This window comes from Echinops telfairi, unplaced genomic scaffold (genome assembly GCF_000313985.2).
Source record: "Echinops telfairi isolate 266 unplaced genomic scaffold, ASM31398v2 ScPeMD7_7469;HRSCAF=8507_0, whole genome shotgun sequence".
Lineage (NCBI taxonomy): Eukaryota > Metazoa > Chordata > Mammalia > Afrosoricida > Tenrecidae > Echinops > Echinops telfairi.
Genome location: NW_022111372.1, coordinates 20,825,262 through 20,848,849, shown reverse-complemented (window position 1 = coordinate 20,848,849; position 23,588 = coordinate 20,825,262). Strand labels below are relative to the sequence as shown.

The following is a 23,588-nucleotide window of genomic DNA, read 5'->3' as shown; positions in this document are numbered from 1 at the left end:
TATTGATCACCTGAACATTTATGCTAGCTTCAAATTGCCCAAAGAGGCAGATAGTGCTAGTTAGCTTCCTCAACTTTCTGTAGAACCACTTTATATTCCTTAAGACTGCTGTTAGATTAACTTCAAACACAATTCCAGGGTTTATTCACTACAAATGCTATGGCCTGTAGGACTTTGTTTTGTTTTTCCTTTCTTCTTGTCGCTGTTAATTTATGTCGAAGGCCAATTCCGAAGATAATATGATTTTTTTCTGAAATTGTCTAAAATGGACGCACTGAAAAGATTATCTACCAAACACAATGATCACCATCTTTTCTATGTAGCCGTCATTGTCTCTTGTCTACCAGCACAAGTATAACCTGTCTTTCCTTGATGAACTGTAGCAACTCTTGCTTCCAGCATGATCTTTCATATGGCTTTGGAATACATTTGTGGATCACCTAACTGGCATCTCGCTGATGAACTAAGAAGTAGCTTTATTTAAATATACTGAGTGGAGCCATTCCCTCTTTGCTCTGGTGACTGCTTATCTGGACATGGAACCATCAAGGACTGACTAGCTCAAAGCAGAAGACCTTCAGCAAACCTTGTCTTCCAAAGAAACCTTAAAAAATGCAATGGACTGCTACTTAGTATTTAGGAGTAGGAAGTAGCAGGGTGGGAAGTAGCAGGAGTAGAGAAATTATTTGTTGGAAGAATCAAAAAATGTTTTTTATGTACTCTATGATTAGAAATATTATTTGTTCAGGATCTTTGCAAAACTTTTCTCTGATGAATTGTTGCTTTCTGAAAAACCTTCCAGTTCATAATTAATAAACAGATTTTATCTGCAATTTATAGTTTCATTAAGTGTTATTTCATGGATCTAAAAAATGATCAGTGTCATGGCCATATGGAAAGCATTGTCCAAAGGTAAGTTTCTTGCTGTTTGGTTTATAGTATAATTTTAAAATGTAAAGAATGCAGAACACAAAATTATGGGAGCTTTATTTGTTTTGTTCTTCTTTTAACACATTGAAAATTCTTTCTTTGAGGTCATGTGGTTGAAATTTATATAGGGATATTTCAGGAAAATATTTTTAAAGTCAACATAATAAAAAGTATATAAATATTAAACATATGTATATTTTCTTATACAGTGCATTCACTGATTGGATTTATACATAAAGATTCGACTTTAAAGTCACTTAATAGTCAGCCAGCAAGAGAGTGATTTAACCTTTATAAAGGTCTCATCTGAAACCCCAAAACTATCTTTGTGTGAATGATAACATTCATCCGAACTGTTATAGAAGCTGTACATAAATGCTAATTAAAATAAAAGGAAATGGCCTCCAAAGACGGTTTTAAGGAGAAGTTAACAAGGTTGAAATAAATGTTCAATATCAATAGACAGTATGTAAAAATAATACTTTTGGAACATAGAATGTGGATAGCATTTTGTTTTGTGTTCAATAATCCTATTTTGTAAATGAATGTAACATAAAAGGAATATTAATTCAGTGATCCTTTTTGATCTTGGCTGGGGACAACCAAGTCACTCCACTGAAATGTCAGAGGGTTGTATTTGTTGAAAAAAAAAATTATATACAGACAGTTCCACAATTAGAATAAAACTTCATCCCTAACTGTGTCTTAGAATCAAATTTGTAGATCATTTAAGGCAGGTGCATACAATTAGTCTTATATTAGTGCAAGAAAAAAGTTCAAATCCTTCTCAGTCATTATAAAACAACACGAAACAAGCGAAGGTGACTGTGGCAGAGGATTTGTGCTGAAACAATTCTGTCAAAGTGAGGATAAGATCCAAGCTGTGGCTACGTGAACTGTTGTCAGCCAGAGGCGGCCTGAATATATAATTGTCTTTATGATCATGCATCAGGTTAAGCGCTCTAACATAGGACAAAGGTTTAAGCATGTTCAAATAATTACAGTGTATTCTAAGAGCATTTGGCTGTCCAAACTAAACCTGCATTCTCTCACTTGATAAACATTAGTGGAAAACCCATTCTTTGAGACATTGATTAAAACCCTTTGGGATATAAAGATTTATAGACCTTTTCTCAATAATTATACAGAGAAGAAACATACTCATACATATTTTCCCAACTATTTTAAGCATAATATAGGAAATTCACAGGGAGGAAATTAGGTTATTTGTAACCAGAAGAATAAGAAAATGCTTAGTGGGAAAAATAGCAATTGAGTGATTCTGAATGATAGGAGAACTTGAATATGAATATGCTAAGATGGGAATAGGAACAGGGATGATAAATAATTTAAAAAGAAGTATATTTTTCAGTTTGACTTGAATAACTGCTACTACTATTGCCATTACTACTACTACTACTATTACTAGTAGTACTACTACTAGTACTACTACTACCACCACCACAAGTTTCCATCAAATCTAACCACCCATGCAAGTTTCTGAGATTGTAAATCTTTAGGGGAGTAGAAAGCCTTGTGTTTCTCCAGCGGAGTTCCTGGCCAGTTGAACTGTGAACCTTGTGATTAGCAACCCAACATGTAACACACTATGTCTCCAGGCCTTCTGACCTGTATAAAGTAAAATAAACAAAAGTTAACACAAAATCTGCAGTGAAGAAAAATGCTGCAACACATATAGGACATTATAGTAAAAATCTAGGCTAGGGGGGACTTTTGAAATAAGAAATGTACCCCAAAAAGCAACAGCTACGAAATGAAAGATTTATGAATATAATTTTACATTAAAAAGATTCTGATAATTGTATACATCTTGTGAAGAAATTAAAAACAAAAGAAGACATATAGAAAACTTATGTAACATGTGTGACAAAATTGGACGTGACATTATGAGAATGGCTACTAATTAAAAGAAAAAAAGAAGACACAAAGGATTCAGTAGAAAGATGAATCTGAGTAGGCAATTGAGCAAAAGAGATATACAAGTACTCCAATGCAACCAAACAGGTTTTCTATTCAATAATTTGTTGTTCTGCTGTTGGTTGTTGCTAGGTGCTATTGAATCATTCCCAGTACATAGCAACCCCCTTAAGAAAAAAGTGTGCCAACCGCATAAATGTTGCTATGTTTGAACTCATTGTTGCAACCTCCATCAATGCATGCCACGAAGGGTCTATATCCTTTACGCTGAGCTTCTAGTTTACTGAGGTAGTTAAATATTGTGCCAACCTGAAAAATTTTTTTTCAGTGGGGTTAATAACACATGTGGGGTTAATTGAAGGTCGGAGGGATAAATGTCTCAGTGAGCCTTGCCTTTCTAGTTCTTGGGTCTCTGGCTTTCTGATGGTCGTACCAGGGTGAAGCTGCCTTAGCCAGTTCCCTGCTTTAGCTGGCAAGGCTCACTTCCTGCAAGACAACCCTGAGGAGAAGCCACATGGACCTACCCAGATGCAGCCCTGGGTGCTGGGGCAGCTGTGTGGAGACCCCTGCCAGCGCTGAGACGCTTACACATTCGCTGACTCATCTTTCCTCCTGCAGTCGGCATTGTTGTGTCTGTTTTGTGAGAAGGAGGCGGACTTTGTGGATTGGTGTTGGACTTATGGGTTAATGGGTTAATGTTGGACTTGTGGGCTTGGGCAGCACTGGGTTGTGATGTTTTCTTGATGCACACTTAACGTTTACAGAAAACTCTCTCTTATGCCTGAGTTTCTGTGGATTTGTTTCTTTAAAGTACCCAGACTAACTCATTTATCAAGAATAATGTCCTGCTCTTGGGACTGATCCTGGGACTGCTAATAACATGACCAAAGTACATAAGACAAAATCTGGCAATCCTTACCTCTAAGTAGCATTTTGGTTGTACTTCTTAAAACACAGACTTGCTTTGTCTTCTACAAGTCCATACTATACTCAATATTCTTCACAAACACTGTAATTCATATGTGTCAATGCTTGTTTTTATCAGTTTCATTAAGTATGCTCTGAGCCATAGCAACTCAATGCACAACAGAGATAAACACTGCACAGTCCTGCATTATTCCTATGCCTGACCCCATTGTTGCAAACCGGGGTCAATCTACCTCATTGAGGGCCTTCCTCTTGTCATGGCACCTCGACTTTCATAAGAAAATTACCCTTCTCAAAAGAGAGGTCTCTCCTGACAATATGTCCAAAATATGTAAGACAATGTCTTGCCATCTTTGCCTCTAAAGAGCACTCTGGTCATATTTCTTCCAAGACAGATCAGGTTGTCCTTTTATTTGTCTATGGTATTTTCAATATTCTTCATCAGAACCATAATTCAAATACATCAACTATTCTTCAGTCTTCCTTATTTGATATCCAAATTAAGATTCATATGAAGCAAATTAAAATATCACAGATTGGATCAGGGGCACATTAGTCCTCAAAGTAACATCCTTGCTTTTAAATACTCTAAAGAGGTCTTTAGATATACTTAACTCAATGCATCATTTACTCTCTTGATGGCTGCTTCCATGAATATTGACTGCAAAGCCACGCAAGACAAAATCCTTCTAAACTTAAACTTTTTCTCCCTTTATCATGATGTTACCTATTGGTTCAGTTTTGAGTATTCTAATCATTTTTGCATTAAATCATAATCCATACTAAAATCTGTAATCCTGGATCTTCATTAGCATGTGCTTCAAGTCCTTACTTTCAGCAAGCAAGGTTGTGTCATCTGCATATCCAAGGTTACTAACAAGGCTCAGTATACAGATTGAACATGAATAATGAAAGGGTGCAACCTTGCCACACACCTTTCCTGATTTTAAACCATGCAGTATTCCCTTCTTCTGTTCTCATACTTCCTCTGAATCCACATTCAAGTTCCTCATGAGTGCAATGTGTTATGGAATTTCCATACTTCTCAAGGTTACCCATACCCATACCCATAGTCCACAAATTCCAATGTCTTTGCAAAGTCCAGAAGACATAAGTGAGCATCTTTCTGGAATCTCTGCTTTCAGCTAAGATCCAACTGACCTCAGCAATTCTCTCTCTTGTTTGCTGCCCTCTTCTGAAGGTGGCCTCAACTTCTGGTAATTCCCTGTCAATGTACTGCCACAGTCATTGTTGGATGATCTTCAAGAAAATTTTTCTTGCATGCAATATCCGTTATTCTACAGTTTGACCATTATGTTGAGTCATTTTTTCCTTGAGTCATTTTTCCTTGGAATTGGCACAAATATGGATCCCTCCCAGTCAGTTGGCCAAGTAACTGCCCTCCAAATCTCTAGGCATAGATGAGTGAGTGTTCCCAGTGCTTCTTCAGTTTGCTGAAACATTTCTAAGGGAATTCCATCAATTCCTGGAACTTTGTTTGTGGCTAATGAATTCCATACAGTTTGAACTTCTTCCTTCGGCACCACTGATTCTTGTTCATGTGCTCCCTCCTGAAATCATTAAAAGTTGACTAGTTCTTTTTGGCATAGTGATTCTGTGAATTCTTGTCCTCTTCCCTTGATGGGTCATGCATCAGTCAGTATTTTGCCTATAAAATCCTTCAAACTTGCAATGTGAGGCTTGATTTTTTTTCTTCAGGTCTCTCAATTTCAGACATTAAGGGGTAGCACCCCCCCCCCCCCAAAAAAAAAAACAACCGGGCAAAGTTCTGCTGGGTAGAGCTTTCATAGTACTCAGTTTTTCCTATAGACAAGCATCGAACAACTCACTCGGAGTTAGTGCATCGAGTGGTGTCGTCTGGAAGGTTCTCTCGGTCGCAGTGAATTTTTTCATAAAATAATTTTCTCTCAAACCTCATTTTTTGTGATGGCCAATTTAAGAGAACAGCATGCAGCTGGGAAATTTTGTTTCCTGCTCAGAAAATAATGCTTCAGAAACTGTTGTGATGTTGAACACAGCTTATAAGGACAGCACTATGGGAAAAACTCAAGTATACGAGTGGTTTTATCATTTCAAAAAAGGTGAAATATCAATTGAGGACAAATTTTATTCGGGATGTTCAATTTCCAGAACAGATGAAAATGTCGACAAATTTGTGCACTTGTGCTCAAAGACTGACAACGGACCATTGAAGAAATGGGGAAGTTGCCTGGACTCAGATCTTGGAGCTTGGCTCAGTGATTTTTAATGGAAGATTAAAATTCATAAATGAGAACAGTTGCTGCAAAATGTGTGCCTCCGCTTCTGACTGACCAGGAAAAGGAGTGTCTAGTGGAAGCATGCAATGCTTTCAAAAAACAACACTGAAGGGACCAAGACATTTTCCCTAAGGCCATTACTGTTGACAAGACATGGTGATATTCACACAACTCTGAAAGCAAACATCAATAAATCCAGTGAAAGATGCTATCATCACCTTGCCCCCAAGAAAGGTCTTCAAGTGAAATCAAAGATCAGAACAATGCTCATTTGTGTGGTTTTTTTTTAATGTGAGGGGAATAGTGCATTTTAAGTTCATTCCACCAGGCCAGACTACTAATCAAATTTTCTATTTAAAGGTTCTGAAAAGATGGCATAACAGTGTGTGACAAAAAAGGCCTGATTTGTGACCAATGGGGGACTTATTTAGCCACCACAACAAAGCATCTGCTCATGCAGCTATGTCAGTGCACCAGTTTTGGGCAAAATATGCCTCTCTTGCCCCATGCACCTTACTCACCTGGCCCCACTTGGTATGAATTCTTTTTGCTTTTGTGAATGAAGGGGGACATGAAAGAACAGTGATTTAACAACATAGAAGATGTGAAGAAAAAAGCGAGGGATCCATCCAAATGGATGAGTTTGAAAAATGTCATCCATCCAAAAAGATGTGTTGAAAAAGTTTCCAAGAATGGAGTCACAGATTTGACAAATATATTAAGTGTAATGGAGAGTACTTTGAAGGTGATAAGGTTGTTTCATAAAAATGTAAATACAGAACTTTGAAAAAAAAAATCATGTGTTTCTTGGGTACCCTCTCGTATGCTGAGCATGTTCTTTCCTATTTATTTTCTGATTCTAGGTCCTTGCACATTTTATTTTAATGTTTGGCTTTGTCTGCTTGAGCTGCTCTTTGAGATTTTCTCTTCAGATTCTTGACTTCATCATTTCTTCCATTTGCTTTACAAACTCTGATTAAGAGCAAGTTCTGCGTCTCTTCTGACATCCACTTTTATCTTTTCTTTCTTTCCTTTTTTTTAACTGCATTGACCAAATATGTTGCTTTAATGTGTTATTTTAATAGTAATCATTTTATTAGGGGCTCATACTCCCTAGATTATCCCCAATGGCCATGAAAAACCTCAGCAGACCCTTTTCAGTAGAAGAAATAGACAAGGCTATCAAAAACGTCAGGCAGGGCAAGATATGACAAAATAATAATTTATAAATTATCAAGGGCTCATGAGGGAGGGGGGAGCGGGGAGGGAGGGGAAAAATGAGGAACTAATGCAGGGGGCTTAAGTGGAGAGGAAATGTTTTGAGAATGATGAGGGCAATGAATGTACAAATGCGCTTTATACAATTGATGTATATATGGATTGTGATAAGAGTTGTATGAGCCCCTGATAAAATGATTTTTTTTTTTAAAGAGGACAATGCCTACTGCAAACATTAAAAAAAAACAAAAAAAAAAAAACTCCAGGATCAGATGGATTCACGGGTGAATTTTATCAAGCATTCCGGGAAGAACTGACACCAATCCTTCACAAACGCTTCCAGAACATAGAAAAAGATGGCAAACTTCCAAATTCCTTCTATGAATACCTAAACCGGGCAAGAATTCCACAAGAATTGAGAACTACAGACCAATTTCCCTCATGAATATCGATGCAAAAATCCTTAACAAAATACTAGCCAAGAGAACACAAAAACATATAAAATAAATAATTCACCATGACCAAGTGGGATTCATACCGGGGATGCAGGGATGGTTCAACATACAAAAGACCATAATTATTATTTGTCACATTGAAACGAAGAAATATAACAACCACATGATAATATCAATAGATGCAGAAAAAGCGTTCTTTCCGGTCTTTTCAATGACCTTTTGCTTTCTTCATGAGATGTCTTCTGACAACTAATCAGATCTTCTTTCATTAATGCTGAATGCTTCAAATCTGTTCTTCAAATGTTCTCAAAATTCAAGTATGACAGACTCAAGTTCATCTTTTAGCTCTTGTGGATTTTTAATTTTTTTTCAGCTTTTTCCTGAAATTACATGTGAGCAATTGATGGTCTGTTGCACAACCAGTCCTTAGTCTGGTTTTAGATAAGGATATTGAGCTTTTCCATTGTGTCATCCCACATATGTAATCGATTTTATTTCTATTTACTCCATGTGGGAAAGTCCGTGAGTAGAGTCTCCCTTTGTGTTACTGACAACAAAGGTATTTGCTTTGAACAAGCTGTTGGTTTTTCAAAAATCTGTCATGGCACCTCCAGCTTCATTGCCATCACCAAGTCCATTTTGCATTCCAATCACCAATAACTATCAATGCATCTTGATTGTATGTTTAATCAATTTCGGATTGAACTCCTTGATAGAATGTTCTAATTTCTTCGTCACTGGCTTTTGTGGTTAGTGCATAACAATGTGAATAATAGTTGTATTGATTATGTTTCCTTAACGGTAGATAGATATAATCTTATCATAGGCAGAATTGTACTTCATGATGGATTTAACAAGATCCTTTCTGAGAATGAATGCCACGCTATTCCTCTTAATTGTGTTATTTCAGGCACAGCAAATCATATGATTTTCTGATTCAAAATTTCCAATACCAGTCTGTTTCAGCTCACTAATGCCCACAATATTGATCTTTATGCCTTCCATTTCATTTTGGAGGGTTTCCAATTTTCCTAGATTCATATTTTGTCCAGTCCAACTATCAATGCATTCCAAGTTCCAATCATTAGCAGTTTTGTACAGCTGTTTGTCTTTGCATTAAGTGGGGCCCCATCAGCAAATGAAGATCGTGAAGGTTCCACTCCAACAGGCTTTACTGGACTCAAGTATCCAAGGTCAAGTCTACTCTGAGAAATCAGCTTCTCTTCACACACAATTTGATTGTCCCAAAATCGTAAGACTGTAGTCTTTGATTTTCATCAATATGTAAATAATGCCCTATTGACTTTTAGCAGATAAGGTGTTTTATTTGCATATCACACATTGCTAATAAACCCTCCCCCAATTTTTATGTTTTTTTTTATATAGTTCAGCTTCTTGACTAATTTATGGATCATATAGGTTGAATAAGTACAGTGAAAAGATACAACCCTGATTTTGAACCATACAGTATCCTCTGTTCTGTTTGAAGGACTCCCTCTGGGTCTATGTGCAGGTTCTACATGAACACAATTACACGTTCTGGAATCCTCATTCATTGTAATGCCATCTACAATTTAGTATGATTTACACACATGCCTTGCATAGTCAATAAAATACAAGTAAACATCTTTTTAGTGTTCTTTGTTTTCAGCCAAGACCACTGTGATATCATCAACGATATCCATTATTCTAAGACTTCTTCTGAATCTAACTTGAATTTTTGGCAGTTACTTGCAGCAGTTGATGTGCTGCTGGAACCATTTTGAATTATCTTAATCCATTTTTTTTGCTTGTAGTATTAATAAAATTATTTGTTAAGATACTGATTCTATTAAATCATGTTTCTTTAGTATAGATACATATGCGATCTTTTCTGGTCAGCTTGTGTGGTAATTACCTTTCAAATGTCTGAGCAGAGATGAGTGAGTTCGCCAGCATTGTACTCATCTTGCAGTCTATCTTTTGGCATTCTTTCAATCCCCAAACATGCATTTTTTAACAACAATTTCAGTGCAACTTTGACTTCTTCAAAACCATCTTGAACTTCTACTACCTCCTGAAATATTTCTACATGAGCCAATACTTTTTCTTATTTAAATGACACAGTGAATTATTTTGACCTTCATTTTATGCTGCCTGCCTACATCATTTTTTTTCACTCCTGTTGTTGTTATATGCCATCCAGTTGGTCCTAACTTATAACAATCTTGTGCAAAACTCAATGAAACACTATCTGGTCCTGCGTCGTCCTCACAATTGTTGTGTTCTTGCAGCCACTGTGTCAATTTGTCTCATTAAGGACTATTTTTTTTATGCCTCTCTACTTTACCAAGCATGATGTTTTTCTCCATGAACTGCTCTCTCTTGACAACATATTGAAAATATGTAAGATGAATTCTAGCCATCCTTCCTTAAGGAGGACTCTGGCTGGAGATATGGCAGTTCTTTTAGTAACACTTATTTACAAGAAGGGAGAACCATTTTTGGTAGAATAATACTTGTCACGAAAAAGCAAACAGAGTATGGAAACTAAATATATATTGGTTTCAAGTCATGATATGTTGGGCACCCTGATGGTGCAGTAGTGGTTATGTTGGGCTGCAATCCTCATGGTTGGCAGTTTGAAACAACCAGCAGTTCCTGGAGAGAAAGACAAGACTTTCTACTCCCATAAACAGTTACAGTCTTTGAAAGTCACAGGAGGTGAGGGGCCCTATGAGTCAATATTGACTTGATGACTGAGTTCTCATAGCAATAGGCCTGAACCCACCCAAAGTCCAATGACCACCAGTTCCATAACCTTGGGATATCAATCATCTGCGTCTTCTTCCACTAGGGCATTTCCACTTTAAGTTCAAGAGAGTACTTCAGCTCCTTACTTCCACTACAAAAGAATTTAAGGTAAAGTCCAGTTTCCTTAATGAGGTTTTCAATTCAGGTCCTTCTGGTGTGGTCTATTACAAGTTTTGTGGATCTTGTTGGGACAGAGTCTAATATCCCAGTTTTCTATAGCACATTGTCTTGGTCACCAGGACATGGTTAGAAACCAGGTCAAAAGTGCCCAGTTAGAAACATAATACTGGGGATACTTTCCCTTGGGGTCTCTATAAGCAATCTTAAACAATGGCAGTGTGCCCCACCCAACTCAAATATCATCAGAAATGCAATTGCCCTCTCCAATACAGCCATGACCCTCCCTCTTCTTGTTCTGATCTCCCAGTAATATTTACTAATTACTCTTGTAGGATTGTCTTTTGCTTTGGGGTGACTGAAGAACACTGCCATATGGACAGAATTAATTGTTCTTCTCTTTTGCCCCAGAACATAGGAAAGCGATACTATTGGAGGTGGTTTTTAAGATGTTCTAATGAGGGGGTAATATATAGTTTATGGGAACTAGGTAGGCATATTACCTCATGACTTTGGGCGGACCAGATTATATGACTATATGCTTGGGAACCAAAGCATGTCTTTGTCTTGGTTTTTATCCTTATAGTGGTGGGCTCATACAGTAATTGTCCTTTTGTGATTGGCTAAGTCTCTCTTCCTTTTTCATGTGTGCAAATGTTGCTATCCAACTTCCTCTGCTAAATGCCTTTGCTGTGTTCCAAAGGTTTTGGTATGTTGTATTTTCCTTCTCGTTTGTTTCTAGAAATTTCCTGATTTCATCTCTGATCTAGACCAAGACCCACTCCTTTTGCAATAGAGAATTATTCATCCTCCAATTGTTTGCCCTTGTTTTCTTAATTGTCCTTTTGTTGAATTCCAGCCTAAAGGCATAGTGGTCCAAGAGAGAAGTCTGTATGATCTCTATGGGCTTGAATTTACACAGATTTGGCTTGTGTCCCAACCCAGCATGTAGTCTATCTTTGAGTATGTGCCATGTTGGCTTGAAACGAATGTGATTTTTTTTTTGCATTTGGATGGAGAGCTCTGAAAATATCTATCAGGTTAAGTCATCCAATTGTATTGTTTATTTCTGTAGCCTCCTTGTTAAATTTCTTTCCCTGGGATCTGTCTTTTTCACACAGTGGTGTATTAAAGTAACCTACGATAATTGTTGAGCCTGTGATTTCTTTTTCATCTTTTGGAGTGTTAGATTTACGAATTTCATGGGTCTCTCATTGGGTGCACATATATTTATAATGCTCACTGGTTCTGGGTCTACTGTTCCCTTGAGCATTATATAGTGCACCTCCTTGTCTCTTATGGCTTGCACCTTGAGATCAGTTTTGTCCTTGCACCTTGAGATCAGTTTTGTCTTTTGAATTGCCATTTGCTTGGTATATTTTTCTCCAGACTATTATTCTCGGGCAGGTTTTTCCCCCCTGTAATCTTGAGATGTTTTTCCTGTAGGCAGCAGATCGATGAGCTATGTTTCCTAAGTCGATCTGATAGCTTCTGCCTTTTAATGCCTGAATTCAGTCCATTGATATTCAGTGTTATTACATCCACCTGTGGAATCTGTGATGTCATCTTATACCTTTTGTGTTGGGTGTTTTCCTACATCCCTATCTTCTCAATATGTGTTCTGTGTGTGGTTCATTATTTCCTTCTTTCCACCATTGAGCTAATGATATCTTGGGGGCAGTTTCTCTTTGTTGCCTTCTTGTGAAAGTCTCTTATTTGTGCTCAGTGAGTGTTAGTCTTCTGCCCATACTAGGCTGGAAAGGATCTTTTGAAGGCTGGGATTCTCTTTATGTATTCTTTGAGTTTTTCTTGTCTGGGAAGACTCTTACTTGTCCATCTATCTTAATCGATAATTTTGCTGGATATAGTATCCTTGGGTTTGATATTTTCCTTCAATTTTTGGAATATGTTACTCCACTCCTTCCTCTTCTTCATTGTGTCCGCTGATCAGTGTGGACATAGTCTTATTTGCATACCTTTATAAGTGATGGCTTGCTTTTCCCTAGCTGCTTCTATGATTTTCTCCTTTTCCTCAGAGTTGGATAATTTAACTATAATGTGTCTTGGTGACTTCTTCTTGGGATTTAGTCTATCTGGTATTCTTTCAAACTCCTGAATGGTTGCCTGATTTTCATTTATACAGCTGGGAAAGTTTTCCTCTAACAATTCCCTCACTATTTTGCCATTGACTTCTTCGTTGTGTCTTGTTCTGGCATTCCAATTATTCTAATATTGTTCCTCTTCAAGGCATCAGATATGGCTCAGGTTTGCTTCAGTTTCTCTGATTATTTTATTTCCCTGCCTTTCCCATTTGTTGAAGTCTCCCTTGTTATCCTCTAGGTCACTAGTGCAATTCTATGCCTCCTCAAGTTTATTGGTAAAATCTGTTAATTTGCTACTGGATTTTGTTATGTCATCCCTTAGGTCTTGTATTTCCCTTTGGTGAGTGGCCTTTAACTCCTCCATCATTTCATGCTTTAGCTCTATTGCATCCCTCATATCCTGTATGACTCAAAGCAGCATTCTGAAGATTTCTTTCTGTGGCAGGTCAATGTCTGCTTCTATGAACGTTGTTAGGTTCATGACTTCTGGCATTGTTTTTTGTTTCTCCTGCTTTTTAGTTGAAGCTCTTGGGGCTGGTTGCTATATATGTGTTGTGTTAGAGGAGCCCGGCGCCATCTTCCAGGGAGCCAAAGAGCACTGGGCTTTTTCTTTGGGAGACTTATAGGAGTGGTTCTTCGCACTACCTGCAGTTAACTTCACTGGGTGGTCGAGCTACCACTTTATCCTCCCATGGTTTCACTTTTACCCTAGCCAACCAGTATTACATTATTTGGAGGGTGAGTTGGATGGTCTTCTCCATCCAATGCTGGATGGGTGGTTGTGGGCCAGTGAGGATGTCGCTTCACTGGCTGATCTCCCAGGAAGCCATGGTGGTGTGGCCCACAGCTGCTTGGAGCACTTCAGATGATATAGAGTGGTGTCTGCTGAAATGGGAGTGCCATGGAGGGCTGGTGGGTATACCTGCCTTGGTGTAGAGCACTGTGGATGGCATACAGAATTACCCTAGTCAGGGATATCACCGCAAAGATTTGTCAGATATTCCTGCATCAGCATGGAGCACCACAAAGGGCTGGCAGTTCTCCCAGCCTCTTATAGGGTCTTGGGGGGTAGGTGAGAGTTCCCCCAGCTATTAAAAGGGGGAGATTCCACATCCGTTTGGGGTTTAGTGGAGGCAGGATTTTCCAAGGCACTTGAAAGGCCACTGAGTATGGACAGGATCTCCCCCGAACTGGGTGGGCAGAGTTGCCCTAGGTGGAAGGTAGTTGCCCGGGGGCCATTAGTGGCATGTGAAAGGGAGGATAGGGGGAAGAGAAGAAAAAGATAGAAAGGGTGAAAGACACAAACAAGCAAACAAAATAACAAAGACAAAAAGAAGGAAAAACTGAGCCTGCTGATACTGTGTCGGGAAAGAGGGAAGAGATAGAAGAAAAAAGAAGAAAAGAGATAGCTGAGCCCCAATTGCCTGACTGTGGGTCTGGAGGGGTTTAAATCCTGCTTAAAGGTGTCAGGTTGGGTGTGCCTACTTTGGTAAAGAGCCCGTGGATGCTGGTTGGAATTGCCCTAATCAGAAAGATCAGCACAGAGGCCAGGCGGAGTTTTCTGCAGCAGAGTGGAGCATTGGAGAGGGCTGGTGTAGCTTCCTTGTGCCATGTGCAACACTGCCACAGAGAGAAGGCTGGGGCTCCTCCCGCTGGGTGGGCAGAGATGTCCTAGGTGGAGGGTAGTGGCCTGTAAACCACTATGTGAAAGGAAAGAGAGGGAAAGAAAAAGAAAAAGAGAGAAAGGAAGAAAGAAAGAAAGAAAGAGAGAGAGAGAGAGAGAGAAAAGAATGAGAAACAAGAAAACACACTTGGGCTCACTGAGACTGAATGTGGTGGTAGAGAAGGGAGAGAGAAGAAAAAAATTAAAAGTAAGTTGATAGCTGAGCCCTGATCTCCTGACCGTGGGACTGGAAGGGTTTAAAACCTCCCCCTAGGTGGTGGTTGAGTGTGCCCACTTCGATGTAGAGTCCCACGAATCCTGGGCAGAACTATCCTGATCGGCAAGATTGCAGCAGAGGTCAGGCAGAGGTTCCTGCAGAAGTGTGGAGCACTGGAGATGACTGGTGTACCTGCCTTGTGCCTTATGCAGCACTGAAGCAGGCGGGAAGACGTTCTCCGTCATGTGCAGGGCTGTGGAAGAGATGGAAGGGATCCCCCAGCCACAAAAGCACTGTAAAGGGAGGGCAGGATTTCCCCAGTCGTGTGTAGTGTCGCCAAGGGTGGAAAGTAGCTCCCCCCATTGGGTGTGAAGAGTTGCCTTAGTTTATCGAGACGGTAAATCTTAATGGGTATAGGCACCCACATCTTTCTTCCAAGAAGGTGCTGGTAGGTATGAATTACCAAATGTGTTGTTGGCAGTATATATTCTATAGCTGTAAAAAAAAATCTAAAGAAAAAATTCAAGGCTTACATATGTTTTGCTCTCCTTTTTTATATATACACAGCACACAGAAACAGAAAAATGAATCCATATACACATCTACTGTCCTAAATGCTATAACTAGAACAGAACTCTACTCTAGAATTTGTTTAGTGCTCATTCTATTTAAGGGAGATTAAAGTCTCTTTTAACTTACTACTTGATAGTTTATGTGTAGGTGGCTAAAATTTTACTTAACATTAAAATTCAGAGTTGACAAGGCCACTAAATTTGGTATGTTATCAAAGGTCTTGATATACTGCACAATTTTCATGTTTGTTTTTGTGTGGTATCATGAAACTTTGCTATTGACTGTATTCTTCAATTGCTCTATTAAATCTAGAATCCTGGGTGGTATAATGGGTCACATGTTTGGCTGCTGGCACCAAGATCAGCAGTTACAAACCTCCAGGCACTCCTTGGAAGAAAGAAGAGGTTCTCTACTTTTGTAAAGAGGTACAAGCTTGGAAGGCCATAGGAGCAGTTCTACCCTACCCATAGGGTTGCTGTGAGACACAATTGACTCAATGGCAGTCAGTTTGGTTTTTGCGATATTAAATCCACAGAATATCTAAACCCAGTTTAAATTTTAATCAGCTTTTCAACTTTTTGTCACATCCAGTTTCTTAATTGTATCATGTATTTTAAGGTCTATCAAACTTCTCAACTTCACATTAGTTCCCTAATACATACAGCAATAAAGGAAAAGTCATCCCACCTACCGTCAGAACAATGATTTTACCTGATAATTCAACTAGCAATTAGCCATATTGTCACTTCCAATATTGTGAGCAAATATTAAATGGAGTTGTTCTACATTTATTCATAACCACCAATTCTAGCACCTACTGAAAATATGCTTCCTAATTGCTAAGTAGAACAAACAGTTAATATATTTACTAAAATTGTGGTGCTTTGTGTCCAACTAGAAACACCTGGGGGTGAGGGTGGGAGGGGAAACCTGGTAATATATTTCTGGAAAAAAAATAGTAAAAGAAAAGCCAGACATTGAAAACCCTAAGGAATACTAATGCACTTAGTGTCACCATGACTCAGAGGCAACGCAGTGGCAATGGGATTTACTTTTGAGGATCGAAGTGAATCAGAAGAGAAGTAGTATTTTTTTAATCAAATCTGCCTGAATTTTTCCTCAGAACTAACAAATTATTTTTTGCCTTCAACTCCTCCCTGCCCTTGTTCTTCATATCTATCATTTTAATCTGATTGACATTAGGGTCTCAGGAAATCACTGAGCTGTGTATTTGTCACCAGGTCATTGACTGAACAAAAGAGAACCGAAGCCCAGTACTTGCTGGAGTTTTCTGTGCCTCACAGTCTGGAGGGCAGACAACTTTAGTGATGCTCCTATTGACTTCTCTCTCAGAGGGAGCCATGTATTTAAAGAGAATTATTATTCAAAACCTGAAAAGTGTTATCTTACATTTTTTACAAATTGGAAACATATGACGTGTGAATTTGCATTTAAATTCTATTATCTGAGATAAAAAGGAGTCCTTGTGACACAATGGTTAGGCACTTGACTGCTAACTGAAAGATGAACATTTGGAATTCTCCCCCTGCCTCTGAGAGAGAAAAGCTCTGGCAATCTGCTTCCATATAGATTACAGCCTTGGAAACTGTACGGGACAGTCCTGCTCTATCACTATGACTTGGAATCAACTGGTCAACACCTAATAAAACAACATAAAATATAATTACATGAGATATTTTAAATCTAAACTATTTTTCTTTCTTTCTTTCCAACCCTTTGCTGTGATTTGGGTGAAAGTCTACAGAACAAACCAGTCCTGCACTAAAGCACTCTCACACACCCTGGCTCACATCACAGACTGCAATCCCTATAATGCAAAAACATATCCTATTTCTCACTTGTTGTGTTAGTCTGGGTAAGCTAGAGAAAAAAATTCACAGACACCCATATGTGTACAAGAAAGAGGTTTATATACAAGAACAATTGAATATTGAGGAAACATTCCAGCTCAGTCCAGATCAAGTCCATAAATCCAATGTTAGCCCATATATCCTGTACCAATCTATACATTCATATTCAGACTCAGTAAACACATGCAATGATGCCGAATTCAGGAAGATCACAGGCCAGTGGGTGGGAAGTCTTGTTCATCACGGGTGTTGTAAGCATCTCAGGGCTGACAGGAGTCTCCACATGGCTTCTCCAGCTCAGGGCACTAGTGTAATTCCATGTGTTTTCTCCACAGGTATGTCTTGCAGGGAGTGAGCAGAGAGAGAAAGTGTCTCCCCATGCAGGGAGGAATTTTTCTCCTTAGATCCTCCAGTTGAGGTCATCAAGCTGCCACCTGATGGAGAGCCTAAGCTCCACCCCTCCACTCATAATCTTCTCAAATTGACAAGAGATTATATAACTACCACACTTGTGTTTCTTGCTCCCAATTCTTCCTTCCTCTTCCTTTCTGAAACCCAGCCCTGGGAAAATGCTGCCTTTTTTACCTCAAACGGTTGTTTATTCTAAGCACTGCATGACTCATTAGTGTTCCTTATAGATTTTTTCCTTTTTTTTTTCCCCCTCAGAGGGCTGTGTTCAGTTACAATCTAGAAGAGTTTCAATGGTTTCACCAGTCTATCAAACAATGGGGTAATTAGATAATCTCATTTCAAATTGAGGATATTACAAGTGAAGGGTGGTGTCTAACTTGTCAATCACCTCATAGCCTGATGCCTCCGTGTGGACGAGACCATGAGGATTCTCTTTCTCCCTGGAGGAAGGCTACATTCTCTCTCTGCTTCACACTCGTCTTGACAAGCCACACGGAGCCACACTGATAGCATCCAGAGCGTTGGAGCTGGAGGAGCAATGTGGAGACCCACAGCAGGGCTGAGATGCCCCCACTGCCACTGGTTCCACAAGACTTTACACTCACCGGCCTGTGGTCTTCCTGTATTTGGCATCATGGCATGTGCTGTGTGAGCCTAAGAAGAATTTATGAACTAGTACCAGACATATGGGCTAATATCAGATTTATAGATTTGATTTGGACTGGACTAGGATGTTTTCTCAATATACAATTGCTCTTTGATATCAAGCTCTCTCTTACACCCATGAATGTCAATGAATTTTTTTCTCTAGACTAACAAAACCAAGCCTAATCTTTATGATTTGGATTTCTGTTCTACATTTCTAGTCTACGCTACCCAATATCCTCTAATGTGATCCCTTTAAGAACAGTTGGAGCAGGAGAAAGAGGAAGCTTTCTATTTCCATAAAGAGTTACAGTCTTGGGGAATGGAATGTGGGCAGGGTGGATGGAGCAGAATCCCAATCCAGCTCCTTAGGGTTCTCCTACTCTGTTCTCGGTGGGTTCTAGCAACTTAGGCAGAGAGCAGAGTGGGCAGGGGCCAGGCAGTCCACCTTCAAGAAAGCTCTCAGTGCCTCGTGGTCCACAGACATCAGGCAGTCGCCTTCCTCTAGGCCAAGATGTGCAAAAGGAAGATCAGTTTGGCTGACACAGCAGTGAAGGAGGAGCCCAAGAGGAGATCTGGGAAGTTTTGTGTGGAAACTTGCAAAAGTGGAGACGAAGCCAAAAAAGGCAGCAGGAGAGGATCAAGCTTCAGTCAAAAAGGTCCAAATAAAAGGAAAATAGTCTGAAGTAGTTAACCAAGAAAGGAAAGAAGATTTACCTGCCAAAAATGGAGAAATGAAAATCGAAGGGCGTCCAGTCTCTGATGAAGCAGGAGTAAAAGAAACCAAGTCTGATTAATGTTTAGCTACCATGTCTTATCAGTTGGCCCTGTTATTGCCCTTCTTGTACAATCCAGAGGAATATTTTTTATCAACTATTTTTAAATGCAAGTTTTTTAATAGCTCTAAAACATTTTTAAGAAAGATGAAAGCCAACTTCATCCCATTTTTGAAAAGTCAATACTTTTTTAAGACATTAAATCATTTTCCTGGTTGCTTATTTTTTGGTACAACCAGAAAACAGTGGTGTGTTGAATTGTGGGAGTATTTGACTGTCTTGGGTGTCAACATAACATTCCATTGGAGAGAGGTTGGGAAGGGGGACAAGAAGTCTTTATATACTTAATGCAAAACATACTCAATGACAATTTAGAGTCACTGACATGCATTTGTATGCTTTGAACATTTACAATTTTGTTTCCATGTTATTGTTTTTTAACAGATCAAGAGACAGTTGTTTGAAAAGAATGAAGATATGCTGAATGGTTTAAAATCAGGAAAGTGGGGGAGTTGGGGACTAAGGAGTTCATCAAGAGGTTCAAGAAGGACGATAATGTTTCCAAGCTGATTGTGGTAGCGATTGTACAACACTGCTTGATACGAATGAACCATAGATGATATGATATCTGTATGAGCTCCCAATAAAATGGTTTCTGGGAAAAAAAGAAAGAAACCAAATGGTTAATAATTACACGAAAGTAAAGAAAAAAGTATAAGGATACAGGAAAACTATATTTCTGGAAATGAAATGCCAGAACAGAATTAAGGGGAAGGTTTACATATTGTGACATCTAACCAATGTCACTGAGTAATTTATGTTGTAATTTCAAAGTAAGGATTTAATTTACTCTATGACCTTTCGACAACAGCCCATTTAAATATTATCTGAAATTTTTTAAATTCAGGAAACATGTGCATAAGGGGAACATCATTTTAATATACTTATTCAATCTTTATGCCAAACAAATAATAGGGAGTGAAGGATAGTCTGTTAATAATCTACCATATGCAACTCATGCAACTTTGCCTGCTGAAAATGAAGAGGACGTGAAACACTTACTGATCAAGGTCAAAGACTCCAGCCTTCTGTATGGGCTATGCCTCAATTTAAAAAATAAAATCCTTACAATTGGACCAAAAGACAGGATCACGATAGAGAAAAGTTCAACATTGTCAAGGATTTTATCTTGTTTGAATACACAATCAATATCCATGGCATAGCAGTCAAGAAATCAAATAATTCACTGCCTTGAGTAAATCTGCTTAAAAGGCTTTTTGGCAAGTTGTGAAAAACAAAGGTGCCACTTTGAAGACTGCGGTGTACCTAACCCAAGCCCAAGTATTTTCAATCACCTCATATGTACGTGAATGATAAACAAGTAATAAGAAAGATCAGAGAATAGTTGGTGCATTTGGATGTTGGTGTTGCTGAAGAATATTGAGAGTATCTATAATAAGCTGCCAGAAGAACAAATAAATCTATGTTGGCAGAGATATAGGCAGAGTGATTCTTTTAAGTGGGGATGACAAGCCATTATCTCATGCATTCACATCTTGAGAAGCCATCCGAATCAGAGTATCTGCTGCCCTGATCTGTGTAAAATAAATAAATAAGAAAAAAACGGCCGTGGCATTCACTTGAATCTTGGTGAGTCCACAAGTGTGCTCTCCTACCTTTAAGTTTGCAGGTGAGCGTGTTAACTATTCATACTACTCACTGTAACGTGCTGCTGGGTTTTGATGTTGTTAGATGCTAACTGGTAGATTCTGACTCATACTGACATCTTGTGACTGAGTAGAACCTCCTGTGTGGTTTTCCAGGTTATGATATTTACGAGACCCGACAACCAGTTCTTTTTCCAAAGAAGGGGCTGGGTGTGTTCTAGCTGCTAACCTTTGGGATGGCAGCCAAGTACTTAACTGTTGCACAACCGGGGTTCCTTTTGATGTGGATAAATATGTCTAATTTTAGGTTTCAGTGTAGCAATTCCATTTTTTTAACAGACTGAATTCTATAATCTGGCCACTTTATTCTACAATGTGGCTTCTATCAAAATAAGGTTGACATGTAAGCTCTCTGCCAGTACTTGTTTGTTTTTAAATATTTGCCACATTCAGTAGCCAGTTCATAACAAGGGATAATCTTTCAGAATCCCAATATAGTGCTTCCTAAAACAGGAAGATGATCCATACCATAAGTAATATTCAATTAATAGAGATGTGTATTATGGAATGCAACATGGTTGCAGCTTTTAAAAACAGAGTTCATAATTTAGAGACCAGCTCTGCATTCCATTATACATTTTTCCCATTGTGGTTGTCAAATATGCTACACTAATTGAACTTGAAATTGGAAATTATTTATTTGATAGAATTCAGGTTCCCTTGTAGTTGTTTATTCTAATATTATGGAGAACAGAAGAAGAAACACAATAGAATATGAATTTTGTGAGAAAAATATTACTCTTGTAGATCCAGTAAAATTAGCACAAGCCTAACAACAATGGTCCTTCAGGTGGCTGTCCCGTCTGCATTTCACGCCGTGCCCTGAAGTAAGAAATTAAAAGCAAAAGTGTTGAGATCACTAAGTGTCAAGTGTACGTAATATTTCACACTAAGCCAGAACATTGCCCTGAGGTACCAAAGGACATGTATTGACAGTTCATAACACTTAGAGAAAGTCAGGTCATGGGTAGGAATGAAATGTGGAAATAGTTACAGGAGAAAATTATTTTAAAATTAGATACAAAAGAGAAGGAAACATTTCAGGTCAAATTTGATCTGCTATGGAGCTGAAGGAAATAAGAGACTGAAATGTGAATAAAAATTTCAGACAATCACTTGAGTCGAGTTTTGTTTTTTCTGTTCTTTCACTTCTGGACTGGAACACACAGCATAGGTCACTTCCGTCAGCATCAACGGAAGTGGATGGGAAGAAAACAAGGGGAAGTCGATCAAAGAAAAGAGAAGAAATGAAAGGAAATGGAACTAGTGAAGACTTTGCTGAAACGTTTTTCTCAGCTTGTTTGCATGTCTTCCAAGGAGTCTCTGGGAGGGTGAAAACAGCCAACATCAACATGAGTAGTGGAGTGCTTCAGCACTTTCATTGTGCAAGGACTTCTCCACAAACCAGTGAGGCTCCCAAACAGGACACTGGAAAGTCTCCTCGTGCTGGGAGATGCCTTATCAAAGCAGGCCACATGTAACTCAGAATTCGAGTTCTTACCAGGTAATATTGTAGACAATAAATCATTTAGTTCCTACTTGGGTCAACATATTCTTTGAAAATTATCCTGGAATCAGTGATACATATACTAACTATGTCAACTTTATGAATGTGATGAACTACATGAACGTATATATGTAAACATAAAAATGATGTTTGCTATTGTGTTAGACAGGGTTCTCTAGAGAGATAAAACCAAATTGCTGATAATTAAATATATTTATTTATAAAGATAATTAGATATATAACAAGAAATGAACTGTTAAATTATATACAGATAAATATATAAAAAATGAACAGTTAAATTATAAGCACTACAAATGGCTCAGAGTTGTGAGAGACTAGCAGTCCTTCTAGTCTCTCTGCTACCAGATCTCCCTCTATTTACAGAGAGAGTGAGGCTATCTCTGCACAGCAGCCAATCACAAGGCAGATCACCAACTGTCAACTAACCACCAGTCCCAACTGCCAATCCCCAGCTCCAGAGATGTCTTAAAGGGACCTCAAGTTACAGAGACACAGTCCACAGGCTAGGCGTCCCACAGGTAGTGTAGCCAATAAATTGAGGCAAAGAACAAGCAAGGCAGCCGCACACTGGCCCGATGACAAAGAGCAAGAGACAAGAAAGGTGAGGCTCACCTAGCCATTATCTCTCCGTCCTTCAGTTAATCCTACTTGTATTTATTGGCCAGGATGGCATAATAAACTATATCAATCCACCCCTTGCCAACCTGGCATCTGTACACAATTCTTTAGCCATATATACTTATCATCAATCATCTATCATACATATAAATGAAAACACAGTCCAATTGTATCTGATATACCATACCTGAATGAAGGAAATATATGCAATAAACACATAAAAAGAAAATACATGGACAATTACAAACCTTGATTTTGCAAGTGATCACGTGGTCATAATTGATAGGTAGAACTACTTTCTACTACTACCTATTCTGTATTACCTTTGCCCTCAGCAAGCACCTCAGCTGGCTGTGGTTTTTTACCTGGTGGGGTGACCCAGACCTTCATTCCTGAGGGGTTTGGGTCATTAGACGTCCTGTCAGGATTGGGTTGCTGTAATTTACCATTTACTTTAATCACAGGGCATGGTAGCACTAAGAGTCGGCCTATTGGATCTCCTGGATTCCAGACATGTTCTTCTTTACCTCCATTATGTAACACCAGTCCAATTTCTCCTTGGTAATCAGGATCAATCACACCACTTAATACAGTGACACCCTTCCTGACCTGTTGATCCAAAGGCATAAGAAGCCCAAAGTGGCCAGGGGGCATTCTCAGCTTCCAGTTCAGTAGAATCTGTGCTGTGTTTCCGGGTGGGAGAGTTCCTTCCTTCGGTACCAGGACCTCCAGGCCTGAGGAACACAGGGTTGCTGGTACAGGAAGCAAAAATGCTGCAAGTGGATCACTAGGAGTATTAG

The 23,588-nt window shown here is 38.9% G+C and overlaps 1 pseudogene; it reads left to right on the top strand.

Moving 5' to 3' along the window:
- The first annotated feature begins 18,653 nt into the window (after positions 1 to 18,653).
- LOC105979565 lies at positions 18,654 to 18,936 on the top strand (annotated as a pseudogene).
- The last annotated feature ends 4,652 nt before the right edge of the window (positions 18,937 to 23,588 follow it).